Source organism: Parasteatoda tepidariorum, chromosome 6 (assembly GCF_982258835.1).
Source record: "Parasteatoda tepidariorum strain Cologne lab strain chromosome 6, Ptep-v5.0, whole genome shotgun sequence".
NCBI lineage: Eukaryota > Metazoa > Arthropoda > Arachnida > Araneae > Theridiidae > Parasteatoda > Parasteatoda tepidariorum.
The window spans coordinates 6,534,702-6,557,230 of record NC_141760.1 but is presented as its reverse complement, the minus strand read 5'-3'; the positions used below and the strand labels follow the sequence as shown (position 1 = coordinate 6,557,230).

The window sequence follows — 22,529 nt, the reverse complement described above, 5'->3', positions numbered from 1 at the left end:
CTTTTCTCCTGAAAACAGTTGGAAGCTAATGAAGTTATTCCATTATTAAGTATCTAATATCATAATATGAGCTGTACTTATTACGACAGTAATTTAACCATGACTAACGTGAATAATATTTTCACCTAGAGAAATGGAATAATACTTTTATTTTAATTTTTAAACACATAACATTTGGTGTTAGGTGATTCAGCTATTTTCCCGATATAAACACACTTCTTTAAAATCTTTTGTCATCAAAAACAGTAAGGTTATAAAGTGTTTTAAAAGAACGTTATTTGAGATCTAAGTTTTTAAAAAAAAAAAAAATTAAAAAAAAAAATTAAAAAAAACTTGTGATCACTTTGTATACGTAACTTTGTCTGCACACATGAATCTTTTGGGTTTTATCTGCAATGAAACAATATTCAAAAGTCTTAAAAAAAACATCGAATATTTAATGTAATAAAATTATAACATAAAAAAAACAACGTTGAAAACGTCATTGAAGAACATCAATTCTTCCGAGAAAAAGAATACAAGGTTTAAATAAAAATTATAACAAATTAAAACTTAGCGTGAACTAAAAAATTGGTCTTGAAGCATAAAATACATTAAATTCAATGAAAAAATTCAAAATCTTGCATTAAAAAAGCTATAACATTAATTAAGAAAGCTAATTAACATTAAATTCTATTTAAGGGAAAGAAACTATGGCCTATCGTTAAAGTAAAAAGCACCAATTAAACACGCGAATGTAAAATACGCCGTTAGATGTAAAAGAGCTAAAAACATCTTTTTTTTCTTTTAATATATATATATATATTATTCTATTCTTAAAAGTTTCCTTAAAAAAAAATCTTTAAAACGAACAAGCAAGATATTTTTCAATTTTCTTAATTAAGTTAAAATTTGAAATTAGTACATGAAATTTACCAAAATTTTTTTTCATAGGAATCTAAAATTTTTTTTTCATAATTAATAATTCAGCTTTTTACCACTGACGGATGAAACTTGTTGTTAAAAGAGTACCATTTTAAGTAAATCAGCTTATATTATAAATTCCTTTCAAATTTTATTATTGTCATAAAGTTTCATTACACGCTGAGAAAAAAAATGGGATCGAGACTACCAGAACATGGTAAAATTTACCGTTTTTCTGGTTCTTTGGGAACACTTAAAAGCTTGGTAATATAAACCAAAGCGCTTTAGTGATGATTTTGATAAAATCATCAGTAAAATATGGTTTTATGATATGTGATTAAATTTGGTAATTTTATCATGATACCTATATAAAAGACATCTATTCAGTCAATTTTTTTTTCAGTTTTGTATTTTTTACTAAATGTGTGATAATAAGAATTATAATTTTGAAAACCGGAATATTCGGTGAACTGTAACCATACGAACAGAATAATTACTAAATGAAAGGTTGAAATACTTTATATTTTCATTTCATTAACAAGAGTTTTTATTTATTTTTCAATAGAAGTGTTATTACTATATAAAGTACAGTAATTTTTCCAGAATTTTTTCTCTCCTTGCAATGGCTTGTTGGATTTTACTTGTATAGCTTTGTTTCGTTAACTTACAAGCATCAGATTATGAAAAACTTATATTTTAAAATTCTTATGTACTTCTTTTCTGATTAAATGAGATTTTGGTAAAATAACTATATTAATATAGAGCAAATTATACTAAGTATTATTTAGATTATATGCATTTAAGATTTATAAAACACATAAATTATCTTGTTTCCCAACAAAATCGTTGATAAAACGGCACTATTTCATAAGTACAAAGTAATAAATTTATATTAATTTATTTAAGTAATTTATAAGAAATATAAAAATACTTTGAAAAAAATTAATGTTAAAAACATTTAACCTTTTTTGCACCATATAAAATTGTATTTGTTTTTAATTTGAACTATTATTTTAATAATGATCACTAAGCATGTATCGGTTTTATTTAGTTTCTTTCATTGTGTCTAGTTTTTCTATTTCTTCTAGTTTCTTCCGGGTTTTTTTATCCCTTTTTTTCAGTGCCCTGGACGAAATCGTTCAAATCAATTAAACCTTTCAATTAATTTTAAGCATTTTTATTTTTTCAAATTATTATTTTATTTGTGCTTAGGAGCAGCAAAAAATAATGGTTTGATTTTTAAACATTCTTCCGTAGGTGTTTTTACACAATGATACATGTACACTCATTAATTGTCTAAATTTTCACATACACGATTAAAAAAATATATTAAGCTTTCGCTTACGGCTTGTACAACATGTGGACCACATGTGATAGTACAACATAGTATACCCTAAGCAAAGGGTTAAAATTGGCTTTTGTAGTTCTTATTCTTAACTGTTCATGTATTATGTATATTCTTGCAAACTCTAAATTTATATTTAGTATAACAATTATGGTAAACGTTTCTTCGCTGGTTGCTCTTCAATGTTGAAGTTTTTGTTGGCAAATTTTTTACAAAACACAAAATTTGTCAAGACGGACTTTACTAGTTGTGTCACTAGTTAAAATATGGAAGTCGCTTTTCTGGAAGTTGCTCCATAATGTTGAACACTGAGAAAGAAAAGTATGCTCAAAACTGTCGGAATATTCTACTGTAATAAAGTTTACCGTAATAATAAAATAAAGTTTACCGTGTTTCTGGCCTTATGGGAAGACAAAAAAATCTCGGTAATATTTACTGAACCGCTTTGGTAATATTTTTGGTAAAATAAAAGATAAAATCTGGTTTTAAAATGTGGGATAAAATTTGGTAAATGTGGTGAAATTTAGTAATTTTACAATAATCCCTTAGGAGTATGGCGTAAAAGCCATTTATACTGTTAAATTTATTTTTCAGTTTTGTATCTTTTATAAAACTAAGCACTATAATTTTGAAAACCAGAATTTCCGGTAAAAACTGTTACTATATGAACGGAAAAATTGACAATTGATTATTTTAAATACCGTATATCTTAGTTTATAATATCAGGATTATAAATTTTTTTATTTTATTTTAGTAGAAATGTCATTACTATGCTGTACGGTAATTTTACTAGAATTTTTTTTCTCTGCGAAACATATACTGAATATGTATCTTGCACATATACTATAAAAAATGTGTTGAAATTGGTTCATATGGATTTGATTTCAAAGCACTATATTAAGAATGCAAGGAGGCACGTGAAGGAGGGGCCTATTCAATTATTTGTTTTGAAATTGGCTGGTTTCTCTACAAGCCATAACTTGAATTTCGTTAAATTCAACGTAAATTTTGGAATTTTGAGCTTGGAAGGAGACAAACATATTTGGTTCGACTAAATTGTATTGAACAGAAATTAAAATAATAATTTAACTGAAATTCTCTAATTGGAAATTACTTTCATGTTAAAAGAGTTGGTCTTCAGATAATTGACTTACCGAAAGATTATTTTGGAAATCACTTTAAGACTGACTTGAAAATCTCAAAATTCATTATATTGAATGTTGTGGCTCAAAAGTTATGGAATTTTTGTAATTTTAAAATAAATAACGAAATGATATGATAATATATGCTACTTGCATAACATGATAGTATGTTACTGAAATATCAATTGCTGATGGTTAAAATATATCATTATGAAATATTCAAACAATGTCTGACTGCTTTAAATTTTGATTAAAAAACCGAAACCCGAGACTAAAAGTAATCAATGCAAACTAACTACATAGTGAAGACTGAGGCCTTTTTTTTTTCAGTACCGGAGGATTACTTTCCTTCTTTCTTGATTTAGTAGAAAACACAGCCTGCAAAAACTTTTTCATAGTCGAAAGAGAAAAAAAATAATCATGAAAATCAATTAGAAGCTTTTTAGTGTATGGTCACAGGCGAAGACACACTAACGCTTAACAACGAGCATTTTTTCGAAATCTTGATCAAAAGCGGCATTTGGTGAATAAAGGAGAGATGGCTGGTTTTGCATCTCACCTTGATTTGGCCGGTTTCGCAGCATAAAGTGAACGCTTAAAATTGATCGAATTTGCCATGGTTTCTTTTATTCAAACGCTTTAAAAAATTTGTTTAGAACTCAAATTCATTTCCCAACTTTTTGGAGAAATCCGAGTGTGCATCTGAAAGACGCATAGGTCAAAGTTTACTTTTCTAGTACGTTATTCCAAATTGCCTCATGTGTTAAAGTGAAGGTTTTGTTAAAGTATAAAGTAAACTCCGTAGTGTTATGCTATACCTTAAAAAGGTCTACATTTAAAAGAATCATTAGAAATATGTTTGCATTGACTTAATTTTGAGACTATTAATTAATTTTAAGGCTGCATTTAATTTGAAGTCAAATTTTATAAACTATTGTTGTAAAATAGTTAATTATCTGAAAAATATCTTGATATACTGTAAAAAATAAATACTTAATTATCACGATTTTTTCTTCGTTTTTAACGAAACCATTTTCTGGTATATGCTCCGAGCAACGATGGTTATTTTATCAAATTGACGAAATAACAATCTTTACTTCTTCGAGAAAACGAATTTCGACACAATTAACGAAAAAATATTTCATCATTCTATTTTTTTCCAAAATAAATAAGCTTGCAGTGCTTAATGTATTTTACTTTTTCAATAATCCTTTAACGAGGGCACCATATGGTCGGTACGACACAACGACAGATACATAAATTGCACCATGTGGGATTCGAACCCCGGATCTTTCTGGTACAAGGCCAACTCTTTGACCACCAAGCAAGCAGCCAGTTTTTTTTCGAAAGTCTAGTATTTATTTCAGTTTAGTCATTCTAATTAACAATCTGATACAATGACGTTTCGTGTCGAAGAAATATTTTCTTCATACATTTGAGAGTTCACGTTTCGTCACTCCCGTGATTTCGTAACGGAATGATTTTCAAAATTAACGAAATATTGCTCACGGATTGCTGAATCGTCAAAAATGAGAGTTTTATTTCTGAGATCTTATAACCTATCTTAATTTGGTTAAAAATACCAGTTTGACTCATGTCAATTTTTTTTGTTTTTAACCTTGCCAGTCATGTCAAAAACTTAGAACCGTATTTATGTATTGGTGTACATATTATTCTCATTTTTAATAGCATATTGCACGTAGTGTAATATGCTACTAATATAATACTAATATTATGCTACTAATATATACTACGTGCAATTACTACAACGTATTTGTCATTTAAATACTACTTTTTTATGATTTTTATTTTAGAAAGAAAATATCTTAGGATCAAAAACTTTCAGTACATGAATATACTAATAAAATTAGTTTATTTATAAAATTAAAAAAATTATGAAGTATACTTACTATAAAATACGAAGAACAACAAGATCTGCTTGAAGCTCTAAAGTTTATAATTTCCTTAAAAAAAAAAAAAAAAAAAAAAAAAAAAAAACAGGAATTTTTAAATATTTTATTAATTATTCAAAATTTATGTTCTTTTTTTATATTTATTTTTTTTAAGAAAAAAAAAACAGGAATTTTTAAATATTCTAATAATTATTCAAAATTTATGTTCTTTCTTTTATTTATTTTTTTTTTTAAGAAAAAAATTAAGTCTATGGACAATACTGCTTATACATTAATCCAATATTATAATCTGGATTTTATTCAGTTGTAAGACTTTCAATTTACAAATAAATAAATACAATTATAACAACGAAACTAAAGATTTAATGTTTTTTTTTTTTAATTTTTTTTAAATATTTAGGCAAAGTAATACTACAATTTTGCATTAAATTTTTGATTTTATTGAATCTTCTTAAAAATTCCTATTGAGCTCTCAAATGAAATAAAATAATATGAATATAATTTTTGTTTTCTTTTCTTCAATTTTATTTTTAATTTAATGGCAGATATTCATTCATTTAATTTATTGAATTTGATGTGTTAAATATGCATCGACATAGGTTTAAGTATACCTTTACATCTGAAAGTTTTACCTAGTTTTAGATGCTTACTATGTCAAACCTTAATCCAAATAAAAATTTAAAAACACGATATTCATATAAAAAAAATTAAATAAATAAATAAAATAAAAAAAAAAAAACCGTGCCTCTTTTTAAACTGTTAAGCATTTTATTTTAATCAAATATGACGCAGAAAGACATTCATATTTTGTGAAATTAAATGTAGTGTGAGAAAAATTATATTTTAAATATACATATAATAAATAAATAAATATTTTATAAATATATATTTTAAATATATGTAAATATTTAAATAATTAAAAAATTTTTATATATAAATATTTAAATAAATATATATTTTAAATATAGATTTTATTTTAATTCAGTTTTACATATGAACTATTAATTGAGAATTTTTCTTACATTCAACAGTTACTTTGTTTGCATTACCTAAAATTGAGCAAACTTTTGAAAATATAAATTTGAAATGTAATATTATTGAAACTATTAGTTGGGTATTTTTAATAGTTCAAGTTAAACGATTTAAAAAAAATTAATAAATTGTTCACCACTCAAAATATGAGTTGATTTGAGATTTCATATGATCTTGTAATATCATTGGTTAAAATAAATGCGTATATTATTAACTAATTAATAATAATTAAATAAACTTTTGCACGAAAGTTCTGTCATTGATTCTAGTTTCATTCTCACTTTCTCTCTCTCTTTTTTTAAGAATCTAATATTGTAGAAGTTACTTAAGTTCTGAATTAGATCTGTATACTGCAGGGAGAAGAATTTTCTACACAATACAGACTCTAATTTAGATTTTAAATAAACCTAAAGCATGTAAAATTTTTTGCAGAAATCAATAAAAAGAATTAAAAAGTAGTCAATAATAAAAATTAAATTTTACAATTATTATTTTTTAAAATTTATTTCATAATTTTGTTTATTTAGAATAGAAATTAGTGCAATAAATACAACAACTATAAAAAAAAAATTTTTTTTTCAGTTCTTTTCCCAATAAAACATTTCATCATCAAAATTAAATCATGTTTTTCATATAGTGAGGTTTTCCCTAATCAATTTTAGGTAAAAATTAGGTTTTTAATTCAACGTTATTTATGTACTGTTCTTGAGTATTCGAATAAAAAAATTTCATGAACCTAATATTTTTTACAGTATTAATTAAAGCTTCAAAAATACAAACTCCCCAGCCTTTGGCATTGTGTAAGACAGTAGTATTAATTACATAGTAATAAGAAATTAATTTAATACGTTTCCTTACTCCTAATAACATATTAATAACATTTATTCTATTTTTCCTATCATCAGAAATACAATTGCTAAGCTCATTATTATTCTGCGCTTGTATTTTTCGAATTATTAACCATTATTATTCTTTGTGGAACTTGGATGTGGAACGCCAACACCTGAATGAAAATATAAAATTTTCATCTTTCGTATTTTTAAACATTTTTTTTTCTTTCTCTTTTTCAATTCGATCGGGATTGAGCCAAATGCTCTTTCTTCGCATTATTTCCCACATGATATAATTCCACTTCTGTGTATGTCTTCAAGTTAGAAGAAAGAAAGAAAAAATGTGTCTTTGTTGCTATTTTTTCACTTTTCTTTTTCTCGTTTTTAATTAAGAGTAGGTCGCTAATCTTCCTTAAATCTTTAAAAAAAAAATGTTTCTTATTAATATTACTATGAAAATATAGCGACTTTAAGTTTTTTTTTCTTTTAAAAAATAATTAAAAATTTTCAATTCCTAATAACGACGAGAAAAGAAGCATTTGTAATTTGTATTTTTCAGTATTCATGCACTATCTAGAACTATTCCTATGGAAATTAATTGATAATGGCTTTATAATAAAATCTTTTCGCTGTTAGAAAATTAATAAGGTAATTAAAAATACGTATATTCTTTTTATCAAAACCAAGTTGAGTGCAGTATTTTTAACAACTTTTGTGTAACTTCCGGGATTTCCCTGAGAAATTTCTTGAAACTACTGACTACCTAATAGTGCCTTTTCACAATAGTTGGCACAGACTACGTCTGGAACTATTATTAGCAGTTATTATTAGTAGCTTCTTCATACATCGATAGTTGGTACTGACTTCTGATAGTTTTTATTAGCTTTCGATATCTTTTTCTTAAAAAACCATATTTGATTGTCAAATTTAAATTGAATATTGCTTTGTTATATAACTTTTAGGATTTCTCAGGATAATTTTTGAAGCACTGACTACCAAATATTACCTTTTCATAATATAGTTGGTACAAACTACTAATGGAACTCTTTCTTTTGGTATTGATTACAAAAATTGCTTTTTTGTACCAGTAATAGTGAGCAGTACTTTTTCATATATCATGGTAGATGGGAATCAATTTTATTTGCTTACAATTTCTTTTTCTTAAAAACCCATGTTTGATAATCAAATTTAACTTGAATATAGCGTTGTTATATAACTTTTGGGATTTCCCATGATAATTTGTAAAAAACTAACTATCAAATAGTACATTTTCATAATAGTTGGTACGGACTACTAATAGAACTCTTTCTCTTGGTATTGATTACAAAAACGGCTTTTTTTGTACCAATAATTGTGAATTATTAGCAGCAGTACCTTTTCATATATCGATTGTTGGTACTGCTAATGCTAGTTGAGGAATTAGTTTTATTTGCTTACGATTTCTATTGCTTTCGATTTCTTTTTCTTAAGAAACCATATTTGATTATTAAAGTTGAATACAGCATTGCTGGCAACTTTTATGTAACTTTTGGGATTTCTCAGGGAAATTTCTAGAAGCCCCTGACTACGATTAGTACTTTTTCATACATTTAGTTGGTACAGACTGCTTTTGGAACTCTTTTACTTAAAATTAATGTACAAATAGTACTTTTTGGTATCAACAGTTGCTAAATATCGATAACAATATTTTTTCATTTGTCTACAATTGGAACTGATTACTCGGTTTTACTTTCTAAAGATCTTTTTCTTCTTTCTTTTTGCTCTTTTATGAGTATTGGATTTAATATGTTTCATTTAAACTTCTCATTTTTATACAGAAATTTCATAAATACAAACTTAGATATATCTTTTTCAGGGCAAAAGTTCCTGATACCTCAAACGGAATTTGCTTTTTACGATTCCTGTTAAAGAATGTAACCGAATTTTGATACGAATTTTGATTGACCATAAATTCAAAATCAATATCTCAAAAGCATTTTTTAAATCTTTTACTCTTCTTGGAGTTCAGTGCTATACATAGCAATTTAATCTTACCATACGACTCATGTTGATACAACTTAAATCATTATTTCAAATCTTTTACACTTTTAGGAGCATCGCACAACTCACAGTTCTTAATTTTTATCATGTGAGTCACGTTAAGCACCTTAATGAACATTTTTTTTAATTACTATGCATTTCTATGAGTTTTGTGCTTCATTTTTAATTTTATCATTTGTGTCATGTTGTACAGTTCAATTTATGAACGACTTTACGAATTGTTTATACTTTTACACTGCTAAAAAAAGTATGGTCAAAACTAGTATTAATGTGGTAAAATTTACCGTGTTTTTGTCTCTATGGGAACACGTTAAAACTCGGTAATTTTTATCGAAGTGTTTTGGTAATGATTTTGGTAAAATTAGCAATAAAATACAGTTTTATATTATATGATAAAAATGGGTAAATGTTATAAAACTTGATCATTTTCTAACGATGCCTTAGAACATGGCATCGAAGCCATTTATTTGGTTAAATTTACTTTTAAATTTCGTATTTTTTACTAAATAAGAAATATGAACTGTAATTTAGAAAATCATAATTTACGGTAAACCGTTAAAATAATATTGGGAAAATAACCAAATGAATGATTTGAATACCCTATATTTTGGATTTGTTTACTGGATTATGTTAACTGGATTTTTACCAGAAATGTCATTACCATATACGGTAGTTTTACCAGAATTTTTTTTTCTTTGTACGAAAATAAAAGCACCTAATCTTTCTTAGAGCCGAGAATAAATGCTTTGTAAAAATATGCACAAAAGATGATCCGACGGCAAAATGTAATAAACTACCATCTTGAAGATTATTTTTGTTAAGTTTTTTTTAAAGAATATACTAGTTTCTCCCCTTTGGCTCAAAAATACAATGCATAAAATATTTAAGTGATTTATAGATATTGATATGCAGCGTTCTTTCTCATTATGTAAATTATTTCATTCTAACAATTAAAATGAGTTAATTGTTAGAAAATAAAAATAAAAAATCCATTTTTGTAATCCATTAAAAAGAATTGAAACGAACATCAAATTATAGAATAATGTTTTACTTTGAAAAAATAATATGTAAGAATACATTGTGACGTAATGGATGTGTAACTAAATGAATGACTTCATTAATTTTTGTTTTGACTTTCCACGTTAATTTCAAAAATGAAACAATATTTATCAATTAACATTTTAAATTACTTAAAGTTTAAAATTTTTTAAATTAACAACTTTTTAGATTTCAAATTTATAAGAGAGTTCCAAGTAGTACTTGCACATTAAAGTTAAGAGTTTAAGAACATTTAAAATTTCTGAGCACAATATTTTTAAAGATTTCATTTAAATACAGTTTTAAATCTTTTAACTTAATGCTTTTAAATGTATTAAGTAAACAAAGTTTAAATTTTTTTCAATTAACAACTTTTTTTATTTTTCTAACCATAAAGTAGCATTGGGCACTTACACATTAATGTTAATATAATTTAGCAACATTTTAAATTCCTAATTTAATTAATCATAAGAGAATACCAAATAGTGTAGGATACTTACACATTAATGTTAATATCTTAACAACGTTTAAAGTTTCTTAACATATAGAGTACCAAGTAATATGGAAAACATGCACATTAATTTTAATAACTAAACAACGTTTAAAATTTCCTAAATTAACAACTTTTTAAAGAGCTTAATCATAAGAGAGAACCAAATAAATGCCATGTCACGTGCAGGTCAATCATAAATCATAATTTGTTATACAGCTTTAGACTTTTCATAAATATGAATAAAACTTTTTTTTTATCGATTCACATTTCATTTAAAGATAATTCAGGCACAAGCATTGATAGGGTTTGATTGTAGCATGCGCGAATGGGGACACTTGCCTCGAATGCCGTATTTTAAAATCCTTCAAGTGTCGTACCATAAAAGTAACAATTTTAAGTCATATTATTACACTTTTTTTATACATGCATTACATCTATACAAATATATTCTCTCTCTCCATATATATATATATATATATATATATATATATATATATATATATATATATATATATATATATATATATATATATATATATATATATATATATATATATATATATATATATATATACTAGGGGGCTAGGCCCCCTGTTCGCTACCGCTTACCAACCCCGATGATTGCTTCGCAATAATTGTTTTTTCTTGGCAGAAAGCAGTTTTTCTACTTAAGTTAAAATTATTCACTTAACATAGCTATATATACTAAAAGGAATTCTGTTTGCTTACTCTTGCGCCTCTACTTCTCACCTCCAAATATTACTATCTATTAGTATTATAAACATTTAGATCTCTTGGTGAACAGAAGGGATTTTTCGAAGTTATCATTTTTTAAAATAACATTTATATTCTTATAACATTATATTGTTCAAACAAATTTGATGAGTTCACAACCATAATTTAAAATTTTCTCTAATAATAACAGCACTGGAAAATAACTTTGAATTAAGGATATAAAAATATTTAAAGGAGAACAATACCTTTACGACTTTTGTTAATTTTATGGCGATGACAACCAAAACAATTAGAAATGAATGAGGAAAAACTGGATCCTACCTCGTGATTTTCAGGCCAATAGAAATGCACGGGCAACAATGGAAAACTCTGACATCAGTATTAGACAAACTCAAAATAAAATAAAAATCGCTACTCAGCTTTAGATGGTAAGTTTAGTTGTAACATTTTAGCAAGCAGTATTATTAAAAATTATTACCTTTTTACACACATGCGTTCTCAATTTTAATTGGCTGTTTTGTGCGTTACTAACCTCAAGTGTTCTGTGATTGGCCATGTGTTATCATTTCACTCTCTTCTTATATCATATCATATATCATATCTTATTATATCATCCTCAGAGATGTTTCCCAGACCGTCGCCAATAGCCCATTGTGCAGCTCTAATGCGACGTAAATGAACTACTAAACAACTACAAATCTTATATTATATAAAGATATATATTATCAGTATTTTAACAATTTCTTTATAGAAATTTGTACAATACTGGTTCATTGAAATTAAATCGCAAGAAATGCTTTTCCTTTAAAATAATTATTTAAATTTTGCTTTTTTATTATAATGAATAACAAGAGAAGCTTATTCTAGATTTACTTAGGTAACTCAATATTCTATACAAGAGTCATATTTAAGATTTACTTAGGCAAAATAAAAACAATACCAATTTTACTAATTGAATTGTTATTAATTTTTCATCATTTATTGAACTTTCCTGCAATAAATAAATAGTTTACGACTTTTACTATAATTATTTATACATTCTTTTCTTCATATGCACTTTTTTCTGCTGAAAAGGATTTATAAGTCAGACAATATTTGAAATCCTCTAAATTTGTTCTCTCTCCAAAGACCTCGACTTTTGCGTTTACCGCTGAACATAGACAATTATTTTTTTATTTTAAAAGGTCTTCCTAATGCAATGAAGCAAACAATAATTTATTTTTCATTTTATTTATTTTTTTGCACGAAAGCTATCCAATATAGCAAATATCTGTTTAGATAAGCTCTTTATATTGCAAGCGAAACATAGTGATGAGTGATGATGATGCTTCTTATAATATTGATCGTCTGTCTTTATTAACTGCAATGTTTGCGTTTTTAAACATTGTGCTCTGCTTTAATGAAGTTTATATGCTACTAGTATGAAATTTGAATATTGAAATATGCATTCATTTTTTGAATTGTGATATGAATGTTTTGTGTTATGACTCTCTAATCTAGTATAGTTAATGTTAGCATAATGGCTCATTAGAGCTCAGTGTGTTATACTTATATCCAGTAACATTAATTCGTTACAATATACTGTCTAACATGTTGCATTTCTATAATCTATGTTATTCGTCATCAAACGACGAAGTTTTAGGAACGTCAGATACATTTTTTACAAATCATATCTCATATACATTATTTTTAACTAACTTATTTTTAACTAACGACAATGTTCTAAAATTATAATAATTTGTATGAATTAACGCATGTGGTAAATTTAAGCAATTTCGAACAGCACGAAATTCTTCAAGTGTAAGAGATTTGAAAAAAGAAATGAATAATGAGGTGTATAATACGAAAGGAGGTCGGCATGAAAAATTAAGTAACAACAAATAGTATTAAATTTCTAACCGGAGAAGAAATTCCGGTAAAATTTCCGTACAACAGTGTTTCCCAAAGTGTGGTACGCGTACCCCCCAGGGGTACGGGAACAATTTAAAGAAGGTACGCGTTCTTATGCGAAATATCTTGCAACAAAAGAAAATCTCAAAAAAATTTATTTAAAAACAAAGCTAGCCATGAAACTTTACGATTACGTATTTTTCTATTGGCTATTTTTCTCAGAGTCAACAGTTAATAATTAGTGGTGTCAACAGCCAGTTGTGCTTTTTAACTTTTGTGCAATTGTTTTATAGTGAAAAATACATTCATTTTTTTATTAGTGGTACAAAGCGTTACGAAAAATTTAGAAAGGGTACACAAAAGTCATAAGTTTGGGAAACTCTGCCGTACAATATGGCAGTAACATTTCTGGCAACAAAGCAACAACATAATTCTGGTTAATAAAACTAAAGTATTTAAACCTGTCATATGGTCATTTTTCTATTCTTATGGTAATGATTCACCGGAAATTCTAGATTTTATAGTTTTAGTTCCTATTACCATATATTTAGTAACAAGTACAAAACTGAAAAGTAAATTTAAACTATTAAATGGTTTTTATGCCATGCTCTAAGGCAGGGATGGGCAAACTACGGCCCGCGGGCCAACTGTGGCCCGCCGGAAGGTTTTATCCGACCCGCGGATATAATTTTAATTTGCCGATCAGTGGCAATATACATAAACAATATACATCCATTTTCTTGTCAACTATTTAAAATTATTTCTGTTTCTCCTTTTTTAACAAAGTACTGATGATCTTTTTACTTTCTCTATTTTTGTTCTACAAAACATAAATTGATGGAAATAGTTAGCACAGACAGCTTCAATTGGTAAAATGTTGAAAAGCAGAAGTTCTTCATAGAATAGTCTTAGATTGGCTCTAACTAGCGTTTGTCTTTCTCGAGGAATCTAATATAGGTAAATTGTACTTCACATTTGGCAGACTACGCATTTTAAGATCCAACGAGCGGACAATCTAACAATCATCTGAAGCAGTTGTTTCTAAATATGCCAAAGTTTTACAAATCATTACCAAAAGCTAGTTTCCAAAATTTAATATTTCATGCCCAGAAAATCAGCTCTATGTTTGCTTAATCTTATATATGTGAACAAGAGTTTTCAACTTTGAACCTTAGAAAGAATCATTTCAGAAGTGGACTAACAGAAAAGCATTTAGCCTTGTTCCGTAAAATAGGCACATCTCGCTTCGAACCTTAATATACGGAACTTTTAAAAACGAAATCGCAATTTCATTCATCTCACTAAATATTTAAATTAAAACTTGTATATCGCTTTTTTTTAAAAAAATTTTGAAAGTTTTATTTGTCCCACCAAACATTTTTTTTTCTCGATTTTTGGCCCTCGACTAAAAAAGTTTGCCCATCTAAGCTCTAAGGTATCATGATAAAATTACCAAATTTTATCACATATATTATAAAACTATATTTTATCGTTAATTTTACCAAAATTATTACCAAAGCGCTTCGGTAAAAATTACCGAGCTTTTTGGTGTTTCCATCGAGCCAGAAACACTGTAAATTTTACAATATTCTGGTAGTTCTGGCCATTTTTTTTTCTCGGTTCAATTAATTTACGGTAAAAAATATCTTTTGATCATTTTTTTCGCACAATTTCACTTCTTTTGCCTTTATTTATTTAGCATGATTGTCAAAAACATATTTTGTACACTCGAAAAGAGCACCTAAAACCTAGAATATTGTGTAACACTCACAAAAGTTATAAGAAATAAATCTCTATTCTTTTTTAAGACTGTATATGCGCATATTTTTAATTTATTTCATCAAAAATTAGTTTAAAAAGCAAAGAAAACTTGCGATTCAAAAAATATTTGAGAACGTTGGATACATTATAATAATAAATATATTTCATGATAATTTATTTAAACTATCAAATAAAAATGATTTCCACTGCAAAAAATCAATAGAAAAATGAATTAATGATATTTCTCTGAATTATAAACCTATTTTGTTTTTATGAAAAAAGGAACTTTCATAACTTAACGCAACATTAGATTGCACATCTCTTCTTTATGCTATCTCCGCCCCCTTCTCACGAAGTTGAAAGTTAGAACACATTCGCGACAGAAATTTTCTAACGATTTAATGTAGACAAAAGAATCCCAAAATTTTAGAGAATTATTACGATGCTATGCGATTTTTATAAAAATGAATTAAAAAGTTCTTTATTCCAATTTTTAAAAAAATATTATGTTAACTATTTATAAAGCTCTTGTGACGCAATTTAAGTGTTAAAGTTCATAATATTGTGTATAATCAGTGCAGTATTTATATTTATATGAAATCAAAACAAATAGAAATATAATTTTTTAACAAGAAATATATTTCGCCGCGTATTAAATCTGTGATGAATATATTATCATAATGTGCAGATAGGGAATCCCCGATTCCTGATGTTTAGGAAGCGATTGCAATAACTAAAACAGCGAGACTAAGCAATGTTAATCATATTATTTGTATACTGTTTTTTAAAACTTCAATTCATTTGTTTATTTATTATTATTATTTTTTTTTAATTTTGCTTACTTTATTATTTTGATCATTCATTTAATTTGTGTAAGCACAATTAAAATCGATTGACAGTTAAATTTGTTAAAAACTGTCTTTGAGAGTCATATTAATTCTTCACTGTTTCTTGAGTGCTATTTTTTACCTGTCAGGGACCGTTCCAATATTACGTAAACAATTATCGGGAGGAAGGGGATTTAGAATTCGCTTAGTTTTGCTGATAAAGGGGAGGGAGGGGTGTGAGCAATGCTGGCGCAAAACATTAAATCCCTTAATTTAAAAATACCCTTTCAAAAATTTAGCAAAAGAAGTGTTGAAAAATTTGAAATAAAAGTGGAATTCGGAGAAGGAAAAATTTAAAATTTTTATTAAGGAGTTTTAAAGTTTTCTGAAAATAAATATTTCTGAAGAATATTCTATTCTAAGTTTTGTGAAATGAAGTCAAACGTAAATTTTGCTTTATGTAAAGTTGCATCTTTTATTTGAATTTAATCTTAAAATTAGGTTGTTATCGTAGAAGTAAGTCAAAGTTAAAGCATAAACCAAACTGTCTTACGTCAGCGTAAGTGATTACGTCAGCATTTGCGATTCGCTATTTTTGATTACAAAAGGGGAGGGGTGATCCAAATTGGCAAAAACATGCTAAAGTAACATTTGAGCGGCCCCTTATACTGTTTTTCCTGTTACTGTTACCTAAGCTAATCTTTTGTCAAAATGCTATTAAAAAAATTGCGACGTTTTAATATAGTGCCTTCTAAATAAATATTTAGGAGTTTAAATTTAATTATGCGAAAATAGCCCCATTTCTTATTGCTTTATTTATCATTCGATCTTTAGTGCATTCGGATCCTGACTTTTGAGGGGTTTTAGTATTGTGTTCATATAAAGAATTGGCAGAAGTGGTTATACTGCACCTTATTTAAATGACATTTCATGCTCAAGTTAATGAAATCGAACAGTGTTTTAAACTCGATCTGGTGAAAAAAGTTGAAATTTCATTAGAATGCTATCATTTGATCTTGTAAATCACACTTGTAAGTCACTCGTATTTCATGGACAGAGGTATTTTAGCCTGAGATATTTTTTTTTCTCTCACTTGGGTGAGGAAAAAAAAAAAAAAAAACCTCTTTCCGGAAAAGTCATGTCAACAGGAAATTAAAAGTGTGGTACCTTTTTGAATAACATCAACTTACTAAATATCTGTTTTTTGGGCAAAAAAATAATGGTTTCCAATACACTCATTTTTATTATTTAGGGAATTCTATTCTTTATCACAAAAAAAATCCTAATTAAATTATTGATCCTTGGAAAAGTGAATTGTTGTTCAAACTGTTTCTATCTGCAAAAGAAAAAATGTGTGCTTGTGTCCTTCGTATAACTCCAGAACCGTTTATGTTAGGTTCCTAAATTTCGACTGTGGTTGAAAGGAGGGATTTTAGCAGGTACTAAGGTACCTAATATCGATATTTTAGTAATATGTACGCCCCCTAAAAGGGTTAAGGAGCGAAACAAATTCTTGATTTTGGTAAACATTGACTATCATAAGTTGGCATCGAGCAAAAGTATTAAGCCAATTGACATTGGATGTAGTTAATCTTTTTATGAGGGAAAAAAAAACATGTTTTGTTTAATCTAGCAACGTAAAGTAACCGGGATGGCAACAAATAATAGTAAATTAAAAAAAAAAAGTGAATTATTTTAGCTTTATCTAATATTTTGGTATATGCCTTTCAGTTTTGCTCATGATTTCGTATATTGATAGATACCGATCTAGATATAATTTACTCTTTTTCTTCTTCTTTTTTTTACTCCTACAAAGAACAGAAGAAAATGAACCAAACCTCTATCTAACTATATTTCAGCGTATTATGGTTTATGCAACATATTAATGGCAAAATTATTAAGGCTATGTTTCTATCAATTCAAAATTTAGATTACTTTTTCTGTTAAATTTATGTGAGAGGGAAATTTCCATAAAAATAGCATAAGAAGATCTGTCATATGAAGTTAACAAAGACGTAACGTTGACACGGTGGAACTGTTACAATTTTTCAGGGCAGTTTATTATATATCCAGTTGTAATAATGAAATTACTGAGAGAAAGTTCCAGATATGACATTGCTTGAAAAGCTCAACAGTTTTAGAAAAATATGTTCAATTTTAAACCTTAATATCGATTCCTTGTATCATAATACGGTGCAAATTTGCTTCTACCTTCATGAGCTATTAAATTGAAATGTTCGTTCGACTTGAACCATAATTATCGTTTAATCAAGTTTAATAACGACAAAATTTAGCATTAATTTTGTTCAATATTAAGGTCGCAGAATACCGTCGTATTTATGAATATTTGACTGTTTTGTTTGAATAATGCAAAATAACAATAAGATAGATTGTTATTTAACCATTTTTTACGAGAAATTTCTAACACGTGGCTCATTAAAACATTTAGAAAAAATCATTTTGAACACGGGTGTAGTGAGGAGGTTACGCGAAGGAACGGTGCACACCGTTAACTTTATCGATATAATTAATTAAAGCGATATATAATCCCATTGCAGTCCATCTCAATTTTCTAGTTATGTGTTGGTTTTCTTAACCAACACAAAACTACACTACGCTTGATTTTAAAATAATAAAAAAAATTGTTGGAAAGTGTGATAGGGCGGGCGCATTTATCTCATTAAACTGATTCTAAAATTAAATATCTTAGTAGCTACAGGTGATATATAATTAGCACAAAAAATATTAATTAAAACTGTTACTATTGTGTTTAATTTATTTATTTTCATGGTACAATTTTTTTCTTCTCTGGAATGCTAAGCTAACTACCGAATCAGGGACTAATATAGGGGATAAGCCTTTATATCTATGTACCGAATGCAATTATTTTAAACTATGCTACCCTTCGCTAACACCTGCTTCCACGAAATGGCCCCCAGTGCCTAAAATATTGCCCATCCCTGGCCTAACCCATCCTCTTCCATTTCTTAGGTGTCCAATCAGTAGATAGTGTAGCTCAAATTAATATTTGCGTTTTATAGGAAATAGAGAAAATATGACAAAGCTTATTAATTAGGATTATACTTAACTTTGAATTATACAAGATGAAATATACAAGATGGCTTTAATATTGTTTTTGATCTTTACTTGCCCAACTCCTCCAAGAAGTTGCTTTGGACCTTAATTTGTTTTGCTAAGTAGAACTCTATTATCGAGCTTGTTTGCACGATACTATGATTTATCTTAAACGAAAACATTGTTCAATATAACACCTTTCAGCATATTTAATTAAGTTCAAGCAACTTATTAATTAATAATATATTATTAATAAACTTTTTGATTATTAATAAGTTGCTATTACAATATAATACCTTGCATATTTAATATTGTAGTTCAATAAACTTATTAATTTGACGCTATGTTGAACCCTATTATCTTACTTTTTAAAACTTGATTGCACAATAGTATGACTCAACTTAAAAAAACAACAACATTGTTCAATATAACACCTTGGAGCATGTTTAATATAGTTCAAACAATTTATTAATTGATAATGTGTTATTAATATGCTGCTTGATTATTAATAATTACAATGTAGCACCTTGCAGCATATTTAATATTATAGTTTAAGAAACTAATTTGACGCTAAGTTGAACCATAGTATCGAACTTTTTTCGACAATACTATGACTCAACTTAGAAAACATTGTTCAATATAACTGCGTGCAGCATATTTAATGTTATAGTTTAAGATTGTTATAATTCAACGTTGAACCTTTCTTTATATATATTTTTTATTTCAAGTTATTATTGCTGTTAGAAAATGTCTGTTGTTTGAGAAATGTGTAGCTCAAAACTGTTGAAGCTTATTATCATAATAAATTCAAGATATTCCATTGCTTTACTATTAAAGTCATTAAATGTGACAGAAAATATGCGAGTCATTCATTTTCTCCAGATGACAAATTTTTGAAGTTGCAATTTATAATGAGGCATATATTATAAATTCCTTCGGAAGGAGTGTAAAATTTTTGATATTTTTAGGTAGTCGTACTTTGTTCTAAGATACTCCATTACAATATCCATCGATATTGTTTTGCTTTTGTAAGCAACCTCCCCTTGTGTATTCCCCAAAAATGCCGGAATTGATTCTGAAGCTGTGTCAATAGGAACAGAGAGAAGTTCCAGAACATAGTAGAAAATTATCAATATTCTTCTTCCCATTGTCGTCTGCTGCTTATCTATAGTGTGTCATATAGAAAGGCATTTTTCTGTCAGTCCTTTTGCTCATTTGAATTTTTCGAAATTAAGTTTCTGGCGAATAAGAAGGCGATCGTCCTTTTATGCCGAAGCTCTTTTCTATGGGGGTGGGTGGAGTACCCTAAAACCCCCTCTTCATTTTCATGGAGATGCATTTTGCAACCCACCGGAGCTGTTGTTTAAAGGGGGGGCAGGGGCGTATAATACAGATCCAGCATTCTCTGAAGAATAGGAAAGTCCCCTAAGCCCCCTCCTCCTTTTCCGTGGAATTTTCCCACCCCAGACAGGGCCAACCACCCCCCGGGGGTTCCATGAGAAGATGCGGTGATCAGCGCACGTGCTGCCGAGTTGAGATAGAAAAGATCTTCCTGCCGTTTTGCACACCTCCTAAAAATCCAGCCAATGAGCGTACAAAGTGGGGGCGTATACTCCCCCGAACCAGCCCATTATGCTCATTGCGCCGCTCCAGTGTTACTTTCACCGTTTGGCCTCCCTCTTTGTGCGTGCGCTTGTTCGCGTGGATACCAAACGATCGCGCACCCCGCCAACCCCTTTATTTCCCTCAGAGGGTACTCAGAATTTTCCTTCCCTTATTGCCTGCACCCTCCCCCCACTTTATTCCTTCAAAATATTTTTTTTTTCTTTTCGAATCTTTTGAGAAAGCTTTTCCCATCTAAAATGTTTTCCTGTGTCTACGGAATATTCTTCTAGGGGAGGAAACTTAGTTTCTGAACCGCGGGTACACAACCAATTGCAGAAATCGAATGGAATTTTGTGCTTATGGTTATTTCGCTTCTAGTATTTATTTTATTTCGATTTTTTTTCTTTCTGCTTCTGAAGATTGTATTAGTTTCTTTTCAAGTTTTCACTCTCATCAAGTATTGCGTAATGCAATTCGAGAAAAATTTTAACTTAGTCGAATGAGCTTCGTTTGGGAAGAGCCTTAAAAGAGGAAAGTAATTCCGAATAATATAAATAAATTTGTCGAATCTAATTATATTTCTTTATTTTTTTAAAATTTATGCATTGAGCGTTAAAATTTATTATAGGAAATTTATATTACAAGAAAAATCACATGTTAAAATATGACAGCATTTTCTTCAGAGTTCTTAAAATGTTAAGTATACTGGAACATTTAATCTGAATATTTTTTAAAAAATATATATAATATACATGATGATGAACGTCTTTAAAATGTATTTTTAGAATCCTTGTCAAAATCCTGTGTAAAAAAAAGGTAACTGGAAATATAGATTAGGAATCCAATATAATATTTAAGAAAGAAAGAAACAAATATCATATCAGAACCTGCCGAAATCCTTTTGAGGAAGTTTGGTGCGAAAACATCGAAACCAGTTTAATTGCTGGATAGAAATTAAAGGTGCGAAATTATTAGTGAAATATCTTCTCTAAGTTTTCTTAGGCAATCAAACTGGTTTTTGATGTCTTTAATCTTGCTTTTTATTAATAATTTGTCAGGTTTTGATGTCCTTTACTTTCTCTCTTGAATACTGATTTGTGAACCTTATCGTGTACATTTTATTTTATAACCCTCCTTGAAGAGCCGACCCAATTTTGGGTTTACAACTACTAATGTTCAACTCTGTAGCCTAGTAATTTTGAGCCCAATCTAGAAGATAATGGATCAAGTATTGGGAGAAATTTGCCTTCGTAAAGGACTTTTTGGAACTAACCCGCATTAACATTACATGGCAAGGAAGAAAAACGCCCCTCGGTTTGCCTGACAGCCAAGGGAACTCTAACCCATGACCCGTCTACCACTGGGATCGAACTAACCAACATTTGCATTACCTGGTGAGGAAAACTGCGAAAACCTCCCATGGTAACGTGGAGAAATAATTCTGTCCCGAGAATTATTTCTCCACATAGGTAGAAAATGTGAATTTTTATCAATTTAATGCTGCGGCAATATCTTTTTCCTTAATTTATTTAATCCTTTAAAAAATTGGCATAAATTGATTCAAATATGCAATTGATTCAAATATTGAAATATGCAAAATTGAGTCAAGTGGCATAAAATTCATTCAAATATATGACTGTTGCCTGAAGGGGGGGGGGGTATGAAGTTGTTGATCTTACGTCTTCTTGGACTTGTATCGTCGTGGCATTAAATGACCAAGAAAGCGACGACAAGCAAGATTATCTCATGAAATCAGAAAAGCCCTAAATATGAATCGCGAAAGAAAGAGTAGTCATATCAAACTTCTTTAACTTTACAAACTTTACCGAGTTCATACAAAATTTAAATTAAAAAATCTGATCTACACTATATAGAACTTTATTACGTTTATACATTATTG

At 28.1% G+C, this 22,529-nt stretch overlaps 1 long non-coding RNA gene across 1 annotated transcript in view; it reads right to left on the bottom strand.

Annotated features, from left to right (window-relative positions):
• The window catches only part of LOC122269820 (uncharacterized), a 72,674-nt gene extending 59,166 nt beyond the window's left edge, over window positions 1–13,508 (bottom strand). Inside the window, exons 1-2 of the long non-coding RNA XR_011636483.2 lie at window positions 11,717–13,508; window positions 5,301–5,354 (exon numbers count right to left, since the gene is read on the bottom strand). This is a non-coding gene — a long non-coding RNA (uncharacterized LOC122269820). The remainder of the gene's footprint in view (window positions 1–5,300; window positions 5,355–11,716) is intronic.
• Between the last annotated feature and the right edge of the window lie 9,021 nt (window positions 13,509–22,529).